A 21,959-nucleotide genomic window follows, 5' to 3' on the forward strand; every position below is an offset into this window, starting at 1 on the left:
GTTTTACTGTGACGCTGTCTCATTTCCAGGAATCAGACGGTTAAAATGATATATTTTTGCGGTTTGGCATTTGCAGCTTTGCTCTGGCTTCGCTGGTAACTGCCAACATCTGCAAATTATTATGTGCTTAAAAAAAATCAACCGCCACCACAGGCTGCCCCCGCGGTCCCTGGCTGGGCCAGGCCTCCTGCCAGGCCACAGGGCAGAGTTCTTAGACCAGGAGGCAGCAGGGTCAAAACCCAGGTTGCCTAGGAAGCCCCAGAAGACAGTTATGGATAGAGCTAGGAGCCCGATACACACACGGCAGTCTCTCAGTTTCCAGGTACCAGTTCTCACATCGTCCACGCATGTGTTTGAGGAAAGACAAAAAAAACAAAAAGGATGGTTGCCAAAAATAAAAATGTTTCCATGTCAAAGTTTATCAGTGTCAATGTCAAGAGACTCCTGGTTCTTAGACTCATTTTGGCTTGAGGCCACCAGAAGTGAACTCGGGTTTCTGAATGCAGAAGCAGAGGCACTGGCCGATCATGGAAGATGCATGGAACTGTTCAAGAGGTCCAAGCCTGGTGCTCAGAAACTTGGCAGGATCCAGCATCTCGCCCAGGAATTCATCCCCTGCTTGTCTAAGCCGGCTGGCTCTCGTGACTAGCTCGGAACAACAGAGCAGATGTTTGCGTGGGAGGCAAGCCTCACCCAACATCTGTCCTGCGGCGAGAAGGCCCGGGTGTTCACAGATAGAGCTGGAGTTCCCCGGTGGGTGGCACAGACAACTAGCTGGTGCTGCGTCACGTGTAATCTAATTACAGGGGGAAATAGGCTCAAACACCGGGTGATAAGCAGTGCAACTGCTTCGGGTGACTCTGGAATTCTTCCTCCGTTAATTTTCTCCATAACGCACATGATTGTCATAAGGGTTAATTAAAAAGAGCGTGAGTGGCCTCATGTCACGTGTAGCTGGACCAGAAAGTGTTGAGTACCTGCTCATGCGTGCAAGAGGAGGAGGGAGGAGCACATCACTGAACTTCACATGAAATTGAGTACTCCGGACTAGAGACGGTAGAGGGTTTTGGTGAAATCAGCACACCGCGATAATCCAATTAGGATATAATCAGATAGACTGTATAAACGAGGAGAACGGAAGGCAAAAGGGTGATTCCAGGGAGGCTTCCTGGAGGAGGTGAACTCTTCAAAGAGGTGATGTGCACAGGTAGAGGAAAGAAATAGGGGAAAAAAAAAAAAAAGAGCACTAGAGCCAAGGACGGGGAGGATCACAACCATAGGGACAAGGATCCAAAACCATGTGGTTAGAACCTGAAGACAAGAAACCAGACTCAGGGAAAAAGTTTCCTTCAAAGATAACAGCTTATGGGTGCAAGGAGGTATCGAGGGATAGAGGATGTCCAACCCCAAGCTATAAGCAAAGGTCCAACAACTGATCTCTCTTGTTTGCAACCCATCTCAAAGCCACCAAGCCTTGTGTAAATATCACCCAGAGTGGCCAAGACACCAAGTGAGCAGAGCCTGGTGACATCCAGGATTTGCACATAGTGGGTGATGAATAAACCCATGCTGTCTGACTTGGGAGCTTTGACCTCAAGCTCATCACCTCTATTATTTGTGGATGAAGTCAATGATAGAGTTAGTTCTCGCTTGTTGATGAAGTGGACGGTGCATTATTCTAAGCAATGCGTAACACATCTGTTTTTAAAATGTTTTTGTATGCATCTTGGATCACATTAAAATTACTATGCATTTTGGACCATACAATAACTGATGGGTTGGGAATAGGGAGTGGACACTCCAACCTTTCCTGCGCTGAAAGAAGGGATGTGCAAGCCACATGCTCTAAGAGGGTGGAGGCATCCTCTTACCTAAATACTACACTGGCATCAGCAGCTGCAATCCCCGATCTAGTTGCCTTGCTGACAGTATCTCAAGCAATTGTTTTAATTTGAGACTTCATAATGACAATCCAAAGCTCACTTGATTATGATCATCACTGAGGAAGGCATTATTCAGAGTGTAGCAAATAGATAATATAGCTTTATCTACACAGCATCGTTCAGAGTGCGGCAAGCAAATCCTATGGCTTCAGCTACACACACACAAACACACACATGTGAAGTCCGAAATATCCGACAATGCAGTTCTAGTGTCCCCAAGCCTGTGACGGGTGTGCAAGGTAGCCCCGTTCTGGGTCTGGCCTGATCCGGGGGGTTTGGGTTCTGGGTTTGCTCATCCCATGGACTGTCTCTGCTTCTGCGGATCCCACTCCAAAGAGTGCTGGCATTGCCTCTTTCTTCAGGCTCTGAAGCCTCTTTCCATTCAGAACTTGAAGTTAATTGCAGAGAACCCTCAGTCCTTTTGTCTGCAATCAAGTGATGGTGACTGCATTAGTCCCTGGGGCTGCCATAACAGAGCACCACAAACGGGAGGCTTAAAACAACAGGAATTTGTTCTCTCATCGTTCTGGAAACCATAATTGTGAAATCAAGGTGTCGGCAGGGTTGGTTCTCTCCAAGGACTGGGAGGGAGGATCTGTTTCCTCCCTTGCCTTTAGATTCCGCTGCTTCCAGCAGCCCCTGACTGTCACATGGCCTTCTCCCTCTGGAGTGTGTCTCTGTGTCTGTCCTCCTCTTCTTGTGACATCACCAGTCATACTGGAATAAGGGCCCACCAGACAGGAGTATGAGTTCATCTCAGCTAACTGCATCGGCAGTGATCCTGTTTCCAAATAAAGCCAAATGCCGTAGCAGCAGGGGTTAGGACTTCAATGTATCTCTCACGGGGACACAGTTTAACCCACGACAGTCAAATGCATAGTCCTCATTAACCATACATGTAGGTCTGCTTTCTGCTGTGTCTAACGGATGCGCTTTTCTGTCCGAGGTTGAAAATTAAGGCAGCTCCCTCCCTGCCAAGGTATCCCACGCACAGGCCCCTGCCACAGCTGGTGGTTACTAGAAGTCTTACATGCGCTTCAGTCTTGCGACAATAATTTCGTGTTTCCATGCACCCATATATAGACCCTAGCGCTTTTGGCAGGAAGAGAAGGATTTCTAAGTTGAGGCTGTTTAAAAGCATCTCCCCAGTGAAGGGTCACCAGATTTAGCAAATAAAAATACAGGACACCTCTGTTAAATTTGAATTTCAGATAAACAATGAATAATTCTTCAGGATAAGCATGTCCCATGCAATATTTGGAACACACTTAAACTGTAAAAATTATGAAAGTTCATGTTGCCGGCTGTCCTGTATTTCATCCGGCAAGCCTACGCTGCTGGCACCAGAAAGTCCTTAAAGTGAGTCTCCTGATCCTCCACCACCCCCACCCTCAGTCCTGGCTCCATCTGCCCAAGAGGCTGAGGGCTCTCTATGTAACCCCCATGGGGACAGGGCATTACAAGATACAAGGATGTGAATGGAAAAAATCACAAGGTCTATACATTTGCAAAGGGGATCTTTATTTCCTCTAAAGGATTACAGCCTGCAGGGTGGCCTTTCTGACAGGCTGGGAGACAGCCTCTGGCAGAAACAGCTGGCAGGCATCTGGAAGGAGGGAGCGTTGGGGAAGCAGCCTCATGCTGAACTGAATTGGCCAAACATACATATTCAGGTTCCAGGAGGAGCTATGAATATTCACAAAGAGAGTCCTGAGCCAGGCCCACTGAACATACCTGGGTCCCATGTTCACTTTGGGGTGGAGGCTTCACATTTAAAGGCATTACAATGAGTCCCTACACGTCAAAAGGGGAAGCAGGGAGTCAAAGGCGTACAAGTGTGCAACTTCTGTAAACCGGCCTGAACCGGGTCTCTGGTTGGTGGGTTCTTATCAGGAGACCGAAATCAGCCTCTTGTCCAATCAAAGCTATAGTCACGGCTGTGGAACGGGGTCGGCCGGTGTCTGCAGGTGGATGAGCTGCAGTCGCCTCAGTCTTGCTCACCTCGGAGCCAGTGCGTGTTTAGTTGCTGGAAAAAAGAAGACGCTGTGGCGTGAGCGCAGAGTCCGTTCGCTAAGTGTAGAGTGCACGGCTCGACTCTTGCCTGGCGTGGCCTCAGGTGCTGCTTATAATTTGGTGTCTTATTGCCATCAAGAGTCTGTGCTGTTGGTCTCGTGGTCTCTATTTTAGCATGACTGCCAGTCATTGTCGTCTAAACCACAAAAGGGAGGGACTGTGACGAGGCATGTCCGGTTGCCCGTCCCGTCATGGCTGGGAACTCAGTTTTCAGGTTTCTCTGGGGTCCCCCTGGCCAAGAAGGGGTCTGTTCAGTCACTTGGGGAACTTCAGATTCTGTTTTTAGTTCTGAAAGAGTAGCAGATGGGGGCCAACATGGAATTTCAAATGTATACCAGGTAATTCCCAAAGGAAACCGCTCCGTGGACGTGCTTCAGATCTGACTCCGTGACAGCGCTGCCCCCTTCCCCGCCACCGTACTCCTCAAGGAGCTGGACGCGCCTCGCAGGAGAGAGAGCTGCCTCGTCCACACCCACAAAGAAAGAACTCCTCTCACATATTTTCCTGCAAATACAGGGGCTCTGTATGTAATTAACTGACAAAAACGCGGGTGGAATTGCAGATTTAGAAATAAAGTATGAGGCTCTATAACTCAGCCTGGCTCCGCACACACAAGCTGTCAACTGACATCTGAGCTGGACTAGAGCGGGAAGGGGGCTGGCCCCTGGTCAACACACGCTGAACCCAGCGGCCAGTCCACACCCTGCTCAGCTGGCATGGGCTCTGCAGAGAATTCCAACTCCCTCTGTCCCCCACTCCTCACAGAGACACCTCTTACCCAGTTTGAGAGAGGTGCGTGCATGAATGGATGCACGTGCGTGTACAGGCGTGTGTGCGTGCTTAATGAAAAGCAGCTTGTTCAGTTAGTCAAAGGCTTTGGGAATGAAACATGGCTTTGAGCCTTTCCACAGCAGCTTTGAGGGGAGGCGTGTGTTGGTCAGAGCATGGAACCAGACGCCTGGAACACTGCCCAGCCAAACCCACCCGCAACTCTGATGCGGGGGCTCGCACAGAGCACGACACGTTTCTCTGGGTTTGTTTTTTCTTTATCTACAAAGAAATAGAAGGAGAAGGGAAAAGGATAGGAATCCTGAAAGGCTTATTACTGCCCACGAGGGTCACGGGAATGGACTCGAGTCAGTGAAACGCTTTGAAGATTAACGGGCCCATATAAATGTGAATTTGTTATGAGGTTTCTGCTAGGACGTTAAACAGAGCGGGGAAGACTTGCCTATAAAACACAGCATGGAGTCCTTGGGTATAATTAGTGCCTATAAAGGTCTCTGTATCGGATTCAGTCAAGGGCCTTGCAGGAGGGCTGTACGGAGCCATTCCAGCCCTGTTTCTTTTGGGGGCAAAAGTGGGGCTGTGGACCAATAGGTTCCTTAGAACAGTCACTGCCTGGGAAGCAAAACCACGGAATGAAAAGCTAGGGACAGTCCCCTAACGTGGGGGTGGGGCAATCAAAGGGAGCTGCCTTTGAATAGCCCTGAGTCCCTTGAGGGGAAGGCGGCAACAAAGTGCCGCTTGTCCACCATTACCTGCAGCATGCTTTCCTTAATGAGGACAAGACCCAGGTGGCTCGGTCACTGCAGGTCCCTGGAAGGGACCCTCAGGCCCCCAGACTGGGAAGTCCCCACCTTCCCACAGATGCAGGATGCTTCTTGTGGGAAAGCACAGCCCACACTTACAGTGACAGCAGTCACGCTGACCTCGAAAATCCTCTATGAAAATAAAAATTAAACCAATTCACAGGATGTTCCCCAGAGTCCTAGTTTAACAAACTGGAAAACAGCGCGACCCAGCTGTGGTCCAGAGGTCCTGGTGACCTGGTAGCGACAGAGCCTTCTGAGGCTGCCTCTGTGCCACCCTTCTGTGCTGGGATGCACCTGCTGGGGGAAGCTGGGGTTAGGAAACCCAGTGGGTGACCAGGGGGAACTCAAGAACCAGCAAAGAAAAGCAACAGCAGACATATTCACATTTTAAAATGTTTCAGGTGCAGTTTACATACTCTGTAGAGGTTGGTAAAAGTTACACAAATTATGCAAATATCGTGTGGCTCACCTACTGTCATGGGCAATACTATGCCCCCCACAAAATTAATATGTTGAAGCCTAACTCCCAGTTAGGGGTGACTGTATTTGGAAGCAGATGATTAAAGAGGTGATTAAGACGAGGCCGTTTCTGGGGCCTTAATCCAATCTGACTGATGTCCTTATAGAAAGACACAGAGACCCCAGGATGCACAGAGGAGGGGCCTCTGCAAGCTGAGGAGGGGACTCAGGAGAAAGCAAACCCACAGGTGCCTTGACCTTGAACTTGTGACGTTGAGAAAACGTCTGTGAACTGTGAAAAATAAACTCCTGCTGTTTAAACCTCCAGTCTGTGGTCCTTTGCCATGACAGTCCCAACAAACCATTACAAAGACAGCCAGAGGCCACGGGGCTCCCACTGGCCTGGGTGCCTTAGGCAACACGCCCCATCCCTGGGGTCCTGGGTGCACCAAGCCCACCCCTGGCTCCTGGACACCAGCTCACAACCACAGCTCCGTTCATCCAGAGGTCAAGTGGGCAGCACGAGGCAATAAGAAGAATAGTCACTGGAATGAGCCGTTCAGGGCTTTGGGATCACCTCCTCCAGGCAGCCCTCTCTGACTGCAGCCACCCTCCTCTGAGCCAGGTACCCTGCACTACTCCTCCAGGCTCTCAAAGAACCCCGGAGTCCCATGTATCGGAGCATTTGCCACACCATGTGCTGACTTCCCGGCTCCCAGAGCCCAGCCCCAGGAGATCCTTGTTCTGGTGCACGTTTCTTCCTTTCCTTATCCCTGTGTTTCTCCTCCTCACTCAGCACCTGGCCCTGGATGAGCAGGGTTCTTATATTTAACAGCTGTCCACTGGCCATGACATCTGGATGCTGGAGGGAGCAGTAGCACGGGCACTGAAGCCTGCCGGGGGGTCCGGATGCTACTGAACGGAGGAGGAAATGTGTCTTGGCAGAGTGAAGAGCGTGTGTGCTGTTCACCCAGAGGTGAGCCGCAGCAGCTCCAGTGGCTGGAGAAGTTCAGGAGGGTTGTGGAAAACAGCAGGAGGAGATGAGGAGGGCTTCAGAGGGGGCTGCAGAGGTTGGGAAGGGCTAGGCCACCAAGGACCCTGTGAGCAGTTCAGGGCTATCTACTGAGAAGGGAATGACCCTAGGGGTTCTCTGCAGGTTGCAAGCCCTCTGGCCCCCAATGGCCAGGAGTCTTCAAATCCCATAACCCCCACCCATGGTATTCTGCCCCTAAGGATGTCCACGGATGAGAAGATTGGCCTCCAAGGTTCTCCATCCACCCCTCAGTGAGGCTTCAGCGGCACTGAGCCCAGCGGAGACTCCTGTAGCACCTGAAAGCCTCCTTCTGTCTTGGAAGCCTCATCTGATCTGCCGTATCATTTGTCTCTGCCCTCTCCTCTCTGGGGCCTCTTTCCTTCCATCATCAGGGGAACTTGCTCCCCTGAAAGGAGAGGGCCAAGATGGGAACATTGTGCTACGTCAGCAGCCAGACACACAGCTCCCTGAACTCCGAACCAAAGAAGTGCCAGGACCCAGCCAGTCACCTTTGTCAAAAGACAGCCAGTATAGCCTCTGCTCCAGGAAGGCTCCAGCCTGTGGCCTGTGGGGGTGAAGACAAGCTCCTGTACAACCTGGCCCACTGGATAGAAAACATCTATTTGACTTCGGAGAGGGGAAAAATACATCACATTGCTAGGATGTCTTTGGTTGCAGTGAATAGCCCAGGGAGAGGTGGAACAATTCATTCCAGAGAACAGCATGAGTGAGGAAGTTGACAAGGACAATGTGGGGCTTTCCAAACAAAAGAAGGAAGAAGCCAAGATAAGGATTTGGGACATTTGGCCAACAAATGGAGGAAATAATCATTTCCAAACCACTCTTGAATGTGCATTTCATCCGCATTTATAAGAATGCAAGCCTGTACACGCTTTCCACCCTGTGTCACCCCGTCATGGGCAGGGACCTGGTTTACAGACTTTTGTATTTGCAGATGGCATCTCTCGTGCACATACATTTTGCGTATACTTTGACATAAATAAACCCGGTTTGGTTTTAAGAAATTTTAAACAAGTGATGTAAAAATATTGAAGTAAGATGCTAAGGTTTATTTGGAGTTCTCCTAGGATGCTGAAGAGGTGAAAAGAATAATTTCCAGAATGAAATTATTCCTCAAACATGTCAGACATTATATCAACTCTAGCACAATGCTCTGTATACAGCAAGAGGGTGATAATATCTGTGATTGGCTGAATTAATCAATCAATCAATCATAGGCATTCAACATCTACTTATTAAACAGTTAAATGAATAAATGAATGGAGGCAAGGGACAGGATTGCTGCATTTAAGTTCACATACTAATGAACCCCCATAATAAGCTTCAGTAGTTTTGCAATTTGTTATTAGCATCCTAAGTTCTGAAATGCAACATATTCTACATTTTCTCCCCCTTATTTCCCTTTCCCGAAGTTTCTAAAAAATGAAACAAAACATCCGTGTGCATTAGTGATCCCTGGCAACCCGCCATTGTCCACATTCCTTCTCTCTGCAACTCTCTCTGATATTCAGTTCTTGGCCTCCACTTGTCCCCAAATCATGTCCAGACGGCTGCGGACTCCAAATGCCCAGAGGTCAGCTAATCCCGGGATCGGCAACAAGCCTTGGCTCTGGGCAGACCTCTTACCTTTTCAAGAGTTTTTTCATTGGGTCTTTGATTTTATTTCACCAACTCTGTGCGTCAGGACAGGCGTGTTCTCATATTCTCGCTCTCTCTTTCATACAGACACACACATGCACAAACATGAACACTTACCGCACAGGCTCATGCTCACCTCGTCCAAGGAACCCAAGGCCCTGGTGTCCAGAGACCGAGAGCCCCCGGGGCCAGCTGCTGAGGGTCAAGGCTGAAGCCAGCTCAAGACTTCCTTCCTCCACCAGTGCTGTCCCTGTCCCCATGCAGGGCAATGGTCCACCTGTTCCCAAGAGAAGGCCTCCAACTCCCTTCGTCCAGTTCCCTGCCCCGGGCCTGTCCTCATCCTAGCTCTGCTGAAGTCGACACAGGCCTCGGTCCTGTGCAGGGGTGGGGCACAGCGGGGGAGCTGCATTTAGACAAGGAAAGGCCCCCAGGCTTCTGAGTGTGCGTACACACAGACAGGCCTCTGGGACACATTCTGGATGGCTCTGGGCAGATGGCTGTGTTTCCTCCTTTTTCCAGGAAAAAATTCCAGACGACACATTGATCACAAATGCCAATATCCTAGTAATTGACAGGACTGCATCACACTATGTGAAAAGAAAAGACGCCCAACAGGCTTTATATACATGTGCACCGTGCACGCTCTCTCTAGCTCTGTCTCTGCCGACCTGTCTCAGTGCTCTGTCTCTGTCTCTCTTTGTGTGTGTCTGTCTCTCTCTGTAGCTCTGTCTTTCTCTGCCTGTGTTTCCCTGTCTCTGTCTTTCTGTCTCTCTCTGTCTCTGTGTCTCTGTCTCTCTGTGTGTCTCTCTGTCTCCCCCCCTCCCTCCCTCTCTCCCTCACACACGCATCCCCCACTGTGCGTCCCTCACACTTCCTATAAGCCCCTCCTGGAATGGTCCACCCCCAAGGGGCACTCAAAAATGGGGACGCATTAACTCTCAGAATACCTGACCTCGCCACATGACCTCAGCCTGACGCTGGGTCCAAGCAGTGAGTGGATAATATCCCCACGTGTAGCGGAGATGAGGCCACAGCAGTGCAGACGGCACGGACGTGGTAGAGGATGTGCACGGCGTGGGAGAGAGGGGTTGATTCTGGGTCCCTGGCTGCAGGCAGCGGTTGGGTTGCGAAGCTGTTCACCCAAGTGAGGAACCAGGAGGAGGAACTAGTCTAGAGAGGTCAAGGTCAGCGAGTGGCATCTCGGGTACTTGGGGTTAAGAGGTGAGCAGAGAAGAAACCAGAGAAGAACATTAGAAAGGAGAGATTTGGAAAACTTTCTTTCCTTCAACAAATGCCTGCCATGGCCAAGCACCTTTTGTGTGTGAGGTGCTGTTCTCGTCACCGGGCCTGCGGCAGGAAGGATGGGACTGCACACCCACAGGAGGCTGACTGGAAGGGAACAGCCTCGGGAGACAGACGAAAGACAGGAATGTAGCACTGGGCACAGCCAGCGGTAATACATGCAGCAGAAGAACGAAGCAAGGTGAGTGAAGAAAGCGTAGGGGGTGGCTGCAAACTTAAGCAGTGGATTCATCCACTAGGGCTGCCATCACCAAGTCCGCAGACTGGGCGGCTTGAACAATACACATTTAGTTTTTCACACTCTGCAGGCTGAGTCTGAGATCAAGGTGCCCGCGAGACTGGTTTCTCCTGAGGCCTCTCTCCTTGGCTTACAGGTGGTCTCTTCTCCTCCCCAGGTCTTCAGACCGTCTTCCCTCTTTGTGTGTCCTAATCTCTTCTTATAGGGACACCAGTCGGATTGGATTAAGGCCCACCCCATGACCTTCTTTTATCTTAATTACATCTGGGAAGGCCCTATCTCCAAATTCAGTCACATTCGGAGGTGCTGAGGTTTGAGACTTCAGCCTATGGATTTTGGGGGACACGATTCAGCCCATAACAGGTGTGGTGCAAGCCGGACACTTTCTGTGTGGACCCACAGACCCACCCTTCCTGCTTTTCCTCTCTGCCCTTTGCCCCAGGACACCGACCCACAAAATGCATTTATGACTCCCGGCCCCATGAAGCGGGAGCACATGAAGACATGGCGAGGAAGGAGGAGGCTGTTTATTCCAGGCCCCTCCCTGCTTGCTTGCTTCAGGCAGGCCGCATCCCTCTACCCTGAGGTAACAGCAGCTCTTAGGAGATGCACCTGCTCCATCCAGCTCTCTCCCCAGGTTCTGTTGATGATAACTGCTGCCTCCCCCGGCCCTTGAGACAGAGCACTGGTAAGGGCTCCCCACTGTTTCTAGACCTGGGATGTTGCAACAACCTAAATCCTGCCCCCAGCTTTGTAATAGTACCTTTACTCTTAAATAGTAGAGTTAAATAGTAACTCTACTCTTAAATTGCCGCATCTTAGTGGGCCATCCGACCAATACAGGGGGATCAGACAGGAAGAATCAGAGGAATAAAAAGGAAATCAAGAAAAAAATGGTGTCCCAGAGGCCAACATCATTTCAAGAAGTGGGGCATGATCTTATGATAAGAGTTGCAGAGGTTAAGAACTTGAAGAGAGGCCATGTACGTAGGAAGATGCGGGGCCCAGGCAACCCCGGTGGTTGGGGCAGTGGAAGGCAGGATGCTCATCAAAGCAAAATACACTTAGTTAAGGAAAAGTAAGGGCAGATTTCACAGTCAGAAAACACGCAACAACCTTATCCATGCCACAGTCCACATTCAACAAGCACTTGTTGCCTTGAAGCCCTCATGACTCTCCAGTCCTGTGTGCAGGACACGCGTGACTGTGTGTGCGTGTGTGTTGTGTGTGTGCGCATGCATGTATGGACACGTACACAAACGAATGACCTGTGATACGGGGCTTTATTCAATTACTATATATAATAGACAGATATCTAACTCTCAGAATGCAAGGCTGAGCAATACATATAAATATTAATCTAGCTTTGACAATAAAGCCTTATTGATGAAAGTCACACCTCTCCAAAGATATGTTTTAATATTACTCGTTAATTTATGATACAATCTTTATATTTTTGCTATTTTGGTATCAAAGCCCTTTCTTTTTTAATAGACTTTATTTTTAAAGCAGTTTTAAGTTCACAGCAAAACCAAGCAAAAAAGCACAGAAAGTTCCCATGTACTCCCTGTCCCGGCCACCCCACACAAGCCTCCCTCACGGTCAGTATCCCACACCATAATGTCCAGTTTTAAAATATGCTTCGACTCATTTAAGCAACCATAGAATGTTCCCAAAATCTTCCTGACAACAAACAGCATGAATACGTGCCTACTGGCCGGGAGTGAGAACAAAGCGGTTGAAGATTTTCTTCCGTATTGTTCTCAAAGCCAAGACTTAGGCCTACAGCAGACATCCAGCCTCCTCCCTCTGCCTTGGCCGTTCTGTCTTGATCACCACAGCCGTGTACTTCAGCAGTTGCAACCACTTGCTTTCCAAGCCTACGAAATCTTCCTTTTGCTCCAGTTGCAAGGGGGAGGCATTGGCTAAAGCAACTTGTAGTCTCTGTGGGTGTATGTGGGAGGCAATGAAACCAATAGCTGAATGCCTCCATCCCTACAGAGACAGAGTTACAGTGGACTGCCATTCACTCACACTGCAGAAACATCTTTGTCTAAGCATAACATCGTCCAGCCAGTTACAGGAGTAAGTGGCTTCATCTCAAAGTAAAAGTTAAAAAGAAAAAAAATTTAAAGGAAACTGGGATCTTTTGGCTCAACTAGCCGGTCTTGCATCTGGAACTAAAATCAGAGGCCAGCCTCAAAAATGGGCGAAGGACTTGAATAGATGTGTCTCCAAAGAAGGCATACAGACAGCCGGTGAGGACCTGAGAAGACCTTCAACATCACTAACCATTAGGGAAACGCAAAGCAAAACCACCATTTACTACCACTTTTCAACCATCAGGATACCTAGTGGGTTTTTTTTTTTCCATTCCTTTCTTTAAAAAAAAAAAAAAAACAAACTTGTATTTTAGGTTCGGGGGTACCTGTGGAGGTCTGTTACATAAATAAACTGCTGTGTCATGGGGATTTGTTGTATAGATTATTTCATCACCCAGATATTAAGCCCAGTACCCAATAGTTATCTTTTCTGCTCCTCCTTCCTCCCATCCTCCACCCTCAAGTAGACCCCAGTGTCTGTTGTTTCCTTCTGTGTTCATGAGTTCTCATCATTTACCTCCCACTTATAAGTGAGCACACGTGGTACTTGGTTTTCTGTTCCTGTGTCAGTTTGCTAAGGATAATAGCCTCTAGCTCCATCCATGTTCCCACAAAGGACATGATCTCATCCTTTTATATAGCTGCATAGTATTGCATGTGTATATGCACCACATTTTCTTTATCCAATCTGTCATTAATGGGCGTTTAGGTTGATTCCATGTGTTTGCTATTGTGAACAGTGCTGCAGTGAACATTTATGTGCATGTGTCTTTAAGGTAGAATGATTTATATTCCTCTGGGTATATACCCAGTAATGGGATTGCTGGGTCCAATGGTAGTTCTGTTTTTAGCTCTTTGAGGAATCGCCATATTGCTTTTTACAATGGTTGAACTAATTTACACTCTCACCAAAAGAGTATAGGAGTTCCCTTTTCTCTGCAACCTTGCCAGCATCTGTTATTAATTTTTTTTACTTTTTAGTCATAGCCTCTCTGACTGGTGTGAAATGGGATCTCATTGTGGTTTGGATTTGCATTTCTCTAGTGATCAGTGATGTTGAGCTTTTGTTCATATGCTTATTGGCCGCATGTATGTCTTCTTTTGAGAAGTGTCTGTTCATGTCCTTTGCCCCACTTTTTAATGGGGTTGTTTTTCTTCTGTATATTTGTTTAAATTCCTTATAGGTCCTGGATATTAGACCTTTGTCAGATGCATAGTTCGCAAATATTTTCTCATTCTGTAGGTTGTCTGTTTACTCTGTTGATAGTTTCTTTTGCTGTGCAGAGGCTCTTAGTTTTAATTAGATCCCACTTATCAACTTTTGCTTTTGCTGCGATTGCTTTTGGTGTCTTTGTCATAAAATCTTTGCCCACTGCTATGTACAGGATAGGATACCAAATATTTTTTTAAAAGAAAGAGAGAAAAGAAGAAGCGTTGTCAAGGATTTGGAAACATCAGAACACTCATGCATTGCTGGTAGGAATATAAAGTGGTACGGTGTCTGTGGCACGGTAATTCCTTGAAAAATTAAACATGGAATTACTACATCATACAGCAATTCCACTTGTGGATATCTACATTAGAAAACTGAAAACAAAGACTCGAACAGATATTTGCACAACAATGTTCATTATTCACAATAGCCAAAAGGTAGAGACAACCCAAATGTCCATCAATAGATGAGTAAAATGTGATACATGCATGGAATGAAATATTATTCAGCCTTAAAAAGAAACGAAGTTCTGACTCATGCTGCAACACAGATGAACCTTGAGGATATTATGCTAAATGAAATAAGCCAGATACAAAAGGACCAATACTGTATAATTCCATTTATATGAGTTACTGAGAATAATCAAATCATAGAGACGGAAAATGGAACCGTGGTTACCAGGAGATGAGAGGAGGAGGGAGGGAGGGAGTTGGTGTGTCGTGGGTACAGAGTTTCAGTTCTGCAAGATAAAAAAAAAAGTTCTGGAGATGGATAATGGTGGTAGCTATGCAGTAGTATGAATGTCTTTAGTGCCGCTGAATTGTACACTCAAAAAGGGATAAAATGGTAAATTTTATGTTAGATATTTTACCATGTTTTTTTTAAGTTCGCTTAAAAAAAAAAATCAGGAGCCAGCACCCCTTTTTGCACCAAGTCTTCCCATCAGAGCAGGGATAGGCCAGGGAGGCTGCCTGTGTCGAGTCACAGGGGACAGTGGTTTCAGGTGGGGATGGGCCTGGGAGGCAGAGGCAGCCTCATTCCCTCCTGCTCTCTCTCTCGCTGGGGATGACATGCAGGTAAGTGGTGGAACCAGCATCCAACCCAGAGACCCTCGTCCTTATCCACCTTCTGCTGTTTCTGCCCACAACCCAGTCTCCCCCACTGTGCCGAGGTCCGTCTGCTCAGGCCCTGGCAGATCAGGCACCACCATACCTTCCTCTCTGTTCATGAGTTCAGTATTTGCCTCAAATGCCCTTGGTTCTCTCACGCTGGAAAAAGAACATCTGAGAAAGATATCGATGGCTGACAGCAGGAAAATCAGAGGTATCTTTGCAAATTAGAAAATAAAGTGAAAGACCTGATAGGTGATACACTTTCTACAGAAAATCAGCTTCATTTCCCTATTCTCGTCCCATCATTGTTACCTTCCTGGCCCAGCTCACCCTTGGCACCAGGCGGCACCACCCAGGAGTGAAACTGTCCCTTACTTGGACAAGCGGGGGGAGACGTGCAATCCACAGAGCCCCCAGTTTATTTGGCCTCCCCGTAGGTTTCTGCTGTAGCGTGAGTGAGGTTTACAAGAAGACCCTCATTCTCTATCTTATAAGGTTCTTCCTGAAATATTCCAGACAGGAATGGAACTACGAGATCCTTGGAAGGGTGCAGGGCTGCATGAAGCCACCTGTCCATGTCCCCACCCTGAAACAGGGTCGCAGTGGATGAGCGCCCGCTTTTAGGGACATTGGAGGTGGGAAGTCCATTGTTACTCCTGTGTTGACATCACACGCTAGAAGGGAGTCCTGTTTCCTCGCCCTGAATCCCTGACACTGCAAGGAAGCTATTTCCTCGAACTCTTGGGAAGTAGGGGAACTCCTGGCCACCAGCCTTTGTTTAACAGCCCTTCCTGTTGTCAAGGACTGATGCCCCCACCACCCCCTGGCTCTGCTGCAAAGCAGGTGATTTAACTTTGAGTCATCTGGGTGACTTCTCAGAAGCCGTAGAGGCTCACCATGACCTGTCACAATGGGAAGACAGCTGAGTGTGAGACGCATGGAGACCCAGCCTTGACCACCACTGGGGAGGACAAGCTCAGGAGAAGGAAGAGGTGACTGGGAGGGAGGAAAACGCAATAGGGCAGTGGCTCTGCAACTTGAGCGCCACAAAATCCCCTGGGGCTTGTGAGAACACAGATGTCGGGGCCCCTCCCCAGCATTTCTGATTCAGGAGGGCCAGGCAGGGCCTGAGAATCTGCATTTCCAATGAGTCCAGGGTGGCGCTGAGCCTGCTGATCTGCGATTGGATCAAGATGCCCCGTGATGGTTGTTTCTGGAAGGGACCCACCCACCCTCCACTGCCTCAGGACCAGCCTTGGTGCCCACCCACCTCCATCCCCACCTTCGTGCCCCCCCAGCAGGGCTGAGTCCTCCCCACACCCACCAGCCACCCCATCTCTGCCACTGCTGTGCTGTGCTCCTCGGACAGTCCTGGGTCCCTGTCCTGCTCTGCATCTCTGAAAGCTGCCTGGGCCTACACCCTTGGCAGGGAGGGGCCCTGACCTCCGTGACTTGCCAGTTACCTGCTCCTTATAAAGCCCCCACCTGCAATCTGACTGACAGACTCAGGGATCCTCTTACCTGCCTGTGATGTCTTTTCCTACCCAGACTGACCTCCCATCTGCGAAACCCTCCCATCCTTGGATGCCCAGCTTCACATCCTCCAAGGACTCTCCTCTTTAAGACTTTCCAACTCCCAAGCATTAAAAGTACCTCTTTCTTCCCTGGTGCCCACAGAGCAGTCACTGTTTCTCAGCTATGACTTCTTATGAGTAACACTGAAAACACAGATAGATTCCTGTCTCTACCAAAAACCTTTAAAAATTAAGAATTAGCTGAATGTGGTGGCGTGTGCTTATAGTCCTGGCTACTCCGGATGCTACAGCAGGAGGATCGCTTGAGCCCAGGAGTTCAAGGTTGCAGAGATGGTGCCACTGCAGATTGAAACCCTGTCACTAAAAAAAAAAAAAAAAAAAAAAATACACAAAATAAAAATAGGTAGATAGATGATTGACAGATATGAAGGTATGACATAGCAATGTATGTCATACTTCATTGTTATTGAATGTATGCTTTTGCAAACTCATCCCCTACACAACACTGCCCCCCGACTCCAACCCAGATCTGGAGTACATCCCCAGGCAGGAGCTCCAATAAACTCCGAATCACTCATCTATGTTGTATTATAGTAATTGTTTATACATATATAAACATAAATTTATACTTATTGTTACTATTTGTGTGTACATGTTTATGGTAGGCAGAATAATATCCTCCCCGCCCCCAGCAAAATATGGCAAAATAGGGCCATTTCCCAATCCCCGAAACCCATGAGTATGTTACTTTCCATGGCAAAAGGGACTTTGCAGGTGTGATCAAGGTTGAGACGAGAAAATTCTTCTGGACTATCCAGGTGAGCCCAATCTCATCACACGAGCCCTTAAAGTGGGGATCCTTTCCCCGATGTGGGACGGACAGGTGTAAGAACGGAAGGGTCAGAAACAGAGGAAGGGGCCACCAGCCCGGGGCCAGAAGAAGCCGGAAAGCACAGGAGAACAGAATCTCCAGAAAGGAGAGCAATGCCGCCACCTTCACGTTAGACCCAGGAGACCTGGGTCAGGCGGCTGGCCACCAGGAGTGTAAGATAGTAAGTTTGCATTGTTTTAAGCCACCGTGTTTGTGATCAGTTGTTAGAGCAGCAGCAGACCTAATACAGCGTGTGCGTGTGTATGTGTCTGCATACACACGTGTGCACTTGTATCCCTGCTACGCCAGAGTTCTTGAAGACAAGATGTGTGCTCAGTTCACCTTTGTATCCCTTATGGAACCCAGAAGGAACCATCGCGGTGAGGACATGTTAGTGTAATTCTACCCATATATTAGTAATTCTTAAATGACACACAGTGTACATTGACCGGGGCTGACATTCATTTCTAAGCCAGGAAAGATGGTCATGAGGTGCAAAGAGGAAACCTGTTGCCCTGGAGGTTGCCAAAATCTCTCACCTCAGAAGACGCTTTCTGGGAGATGTCATGGCCCAAATCAAGCCATAAGGAACTGTACCTCTGACCTGTAAGTATTTCCTTTGATAACGATGAGCTAGACTCACGCTGTTGCCAGGTAGAACCCTGGAGCCGCCGTGCATCCTTCCAGAGCCTCCACCTCCCACTGATCCAGCCCAGAGACAGAGCAGCAGCTACAAGGAGCCAAGCCACAGCATAGGGCATCAGAAGACCCCAGGCCGGGCCCTGCCTTCCAGCCCCTCACCCCTCTCCTTGCTGAATCTGGAAGCTAGCTAATCCAGGCAGGTGGTTGGAGGGATAGAGGAGGCCCAGGGAGGTTCTGGGCGCCAGACGCAGGAGAGGAGACCAAAGGCTGGGAGAAGAGGGTGTTTCCAGGAAGGAGACACCCTGCTGGGAAACCCTGACCCCGGCCGGTGGCCAGGATGCCAGCTCTCTGCTAAGCCTAACAAGCCTGGTCACAGACACAGCATCGAAGTCCCAGTCCCAACCAGCTGGGCCAGATGTGTGATGACATCACCGCTCTAATGACCCTGGCAGGTGACCGAAATCAACCTCCGGTCTGGGACAAAGAGTCACTGACATGATAAACACTGAAAGCCAAGCAGATAAGATGAAATGGGTGGGTGGCTTCCCTGAAAGAGTTACTGAAGGGTTGTTCGAGCCTTTGACAACCTTCCTCTGATGAACAATTATTGGTTGCATGGTTGGTATGAGCCAGGTGTGGACGCAAAGGTAAGCAACACATTCCCTATCTAGGAGGAGGCAGAATAACTAAGATTTCTTGGGAATAAAAGCTGACCCAGCTCCTAGTACCTGCTCAACAATCTTAGCTCTGTTATTCACATTTATTCAGTCTCAGATTTGCTCCCCACTTCCTGTTCCCATCCCTCAGCTTTTTCGTTTAGTGCAAGCATCTAGTCCTTCCCTCAATACCAATGCAAATAGCCAAGACCCTTCCATTCATGCAAGACCCCATCTTCTTCCACTGCTAAAGAACTCTTGACTTAGTACAACATAAAAGACTTGAATTGTTTTCAGTTTATCTACATGAGGCCCGGCACGCTAACATTTCCAAAGGATATGGAGTTGCTTCGTGACCTTTTGCAACTTCCTTTCTTTGCAAACCAATACAGAAAAAGGTGACCATCCTTCAAGCAGCCAGTTAGGTGGTTGATAAACACCCGAGTTCTAAGAAAGAGAATTTCCAAGGGAAGAGGTAACTTCCGCACCTCCTCACAAGAGTGCAGCGTGCATGGGATCCTAATTTCTCAACCTGGGCCTTCCATTTCTAAGTCATTCTAATGGCAGATATTATGAAAATATTCTCACTCCCTCACATCGCTCAGAATCTTCTTGTCATCAGATAATGTCTCATAGAGGAAGGAGTCATTTTCTGGGAGCTCTAACCACAAGAAACATCTGGAGCCTTCTTAGAAGCCAGGGTTAAACGTCAGGGTGACTGGAACATTTGGGATGGTCACATCATTCCTCTCCTAGCTTTACGTCAGGGAAACAGGTGGTACCACGGTGTGATTCAGGGCGGCGTGTGACGTCAGCCTGCATGCTGTGGGGGCAAGAGTGTGCCCTTATGAAAAACAAGCCCTCGAGAGATGAACCAATCTTTGGAGACACCAGCATTAAATGCCAGGAGCTTGGCCGTTGGCTATAGGAATTTCCCAAACAGCGACGTCTGTTACTAAGGAAACGACAGTATCACTGTAATCCTCTAGCAGCTACTGTTTACAGCACTGACCCGGGGAGACAATGGTCTTGCACCTGCTCACTCGCTCGGTCCTCCCAGCAGCCTTGCCAGGGATATGTGTGTGACATCCTCAGCACACCCTAGCATGTGATACTGTGTGAATCAGCCCATTCCTCAGATGAGGAGACTGAGGCAGCTGGGAAGTGTGTCCTGCTTGGGTCACATAATGAGTGAGGGGCAGAGCTGTGACGACGAAGTTCTCCCACTCCAGCCCCCTCCGTAGAGTCCTGTCCGCGGCAGTGAGGCCAACCTTCACACCCGCTGGGTTGCTGCTTCTCAGAGGGTTTCCATCGGTTTCCTCGGCTCTGCAGCCCCAGCCTCCTCCACTTCCTCCCTCGCCTTTATCTCTCCAGCACATGCTCACAAAGAGGAAAAGGACCACCGCAGCAAGCCAAGCTGTCTGTCCAGAATGGACCATGAGCCGACGCCAGGCCTCCTCTTGAACCCCTTCCCCACAGAGCCTTGCCGGCAGCCACAGAGCCTTGAGCAGGAAGCAGTGAGGAGGGAGAGAGCGGAGTGGCAGGGTGGGGGTGGGAGGGTAGGGGGAGCACCAAGGCTGGGGCCACCGCCCTGCCAGAAGCTGGAAGGCACTTGCTTTTATGCTTTCAGAGGCAGGTCCCTGGAAGAAGGTCTCCTCAGCTGTATGCATTTCCTCGGGCTGCCATAAAAACGACCACAAACTAGGTGTTAATTCTTTTGTTCTTAAAACAACAGAAATTTATCGTCTCATAATTCTGGAGGGCAGAAGTCTGGCAACAAGGCGGTGGAAGGGCCACGCTCCCCTGAAGGCTCAGGGAGGAACCTTCCCTGCCTGTCCCAGCCACCATTCCCTGGCCATGGCTGCACCGCCCCCGTCTCTGCCTCCAGCTTCACGCAGCCTTCTTCCTGTGTCTCCCCTTCCTAGAAGGAGAGCAGGCATTGGATTTGGGGTCACTCTAATTCACTATGACCTTATCTTGACTTCACATCTGCGAAGACCCTGCTTCTAAATAAAGTCACATTCTGAGGTTCTGGTTAGACATGAATTTGGGGGAACATTATTCAATCCACTTAGCAATGTCCTGTACCTCCTCTGCCAGGCCTCTCCTGAAAACAAGCAGGTGGAGACACCACCCAGAGGAGCATCAGGACAGCGTCTGGCATCTCCAGCCTTCCTGGTGACAGGCAGACTCAGGAAGGTGGGGCTTGGGTCCCAGCTCCCCACTTCCTGCCCCCGTCTCTCAGCTTTTTCTTTTAGTGCAAGCATCTAGTCCTTCTGTTGATATCCATGCAAATAGCCAAGACCCTTTCATTCATGTAAGACCCCATCTTCTTCCACCACTAAGAACTCTTGGCTTAGTGGAACATAAATGACTTAAATTGTTTTCAGTGTATTTATGTGAGGCCTGGCACTCTAAAATTTCCAAAGGATATAGATTAGGGGATGGGATGGGGGGATGAAAGGACATCAAGTTTGACTCCATCCATACTTGGGGAAGAACTGCAAAGTTTCCTGGGGTCTACATAGGCCGGAAAAGACATGTTCCCAAAGTTACACAGCCCTCGTTCCTCAGATATTCAGCCTTGCACAGAATGTCAAGCAACCAGTTTTCCAGCTTCAGGTTTCTAAGTCGATTTCCTCTCAAGTTCTATGCGTCTGTATATCGGAAAGCCCTGCAGCTGGGGTCGGAAGTCCTGGCTGGGCTTCAGGACTTTATCACATTGGGTGAGTCCACGGGTCCTCAGTCAGAGATTCCACGGTAACATATAGAGAGATGAGGGCAGAAACGTGGCTCAATGTGGCAACCCCATGACCACCGATAGGGACCACCACAGTGAGAGTGCTTCCCAAGTTCCACGAACCACCCAACCCTTCCTGGTCATGAGTGATCAGAACGCCCCAAATGACTGTTGAGATGCACTCAGTGGATCAGAAAGGCAAGTGGGTGAGAGCAGATCACAGCCCTCCAAGAGCAAGGTTCTCTAGGAAGGAATGATCCAGAGAACAGAGTGGGTGTCAGATGACTTGGGAGAAACACTGTTCCATGTAGTTGAGGAGATTCAAGATTTAAACTTGAAGAGCTGAGTCAAGTATGAAATGGGGCTTCTGTTTTTCCACTGGGTTTATTCAAACAGTGGGTCCCCTGCTTCTTCCAGCCCTTTCTGTGGTCGAAAGACATCATCGGCCATGTACTTTGTTTCCTCTGTCCTGCTGGCCCCCAGGCTCCAAGGAATCCTTCTGCCCTCCAGCAAGATGACCCCTGATGAAAAAAAAGAATATCGAGTCAGTGCAAGCAGTGTGCATCTCCACGGCACAGCTAGCTGCCCCAGGGGACTGCTCAAGAAACATTTCTTTTTTTAACCTAAACTAAATTTAGGAACTAGCCAACAGAATAGAATAACAGGAAAACTCACGCCAAAGCCCTGGCACCTCCCACCCTGTCCCGCCCAGCTTCCAGCTTCCTCTTTCCTCAGCCAAGAACCCTGACAGCCTGACCCTGCCTGCAGAAGGTCCTGTATTTCCCA

At 49.0% G+C, this 21,959-nt stretch overlaps 1 long non-coding RNA gene across 8 annotated transcripts in view; it reads right to left on the bottom strand.

Annotated features, from left to right (window-relative positions):
- Positions 1-3,431: 3,431 nt before the first annotated feature.
- LOC105472629 (uncharacterized) overlaps positions 3,432-21,959 on the bottom strand; it is a 96,835-nt gene continuing 78,307 nt past the window's right edge. For 7 of the 8 annotated variants that reach the window (XR_011622836.1, XR_011622832.1, XR_011622834.1 and 4 more), the window contains one exon: positions 12,471-21,694. This is a non-coding gene — a long non-coding RNA (uncharacterized lncRNA). Of the gene's footprint in view, positions 4,305-8,879; positions 21,695-21,959 lie in introns of those variants that run through there. The other variant, XR_011622833.1, reaches the window with a different exon arrangement.

The sequence above is a fragment of the Macaca nemestrina genome, chromosome 4 (genome assembly GCF_043159975.1).
Source record: "Macaca nemestrina isolate mMacNem1 chromosome 4, mMacNem.hap1, whole genome shotgun sequence".
In the NCBI taxonomy this organism is placed as follows: Eukaryota; Metazoa; Chordata; class Mammalia; order Primates; family Cercopithecidae; genus Macaca; species Macaca nemestrina.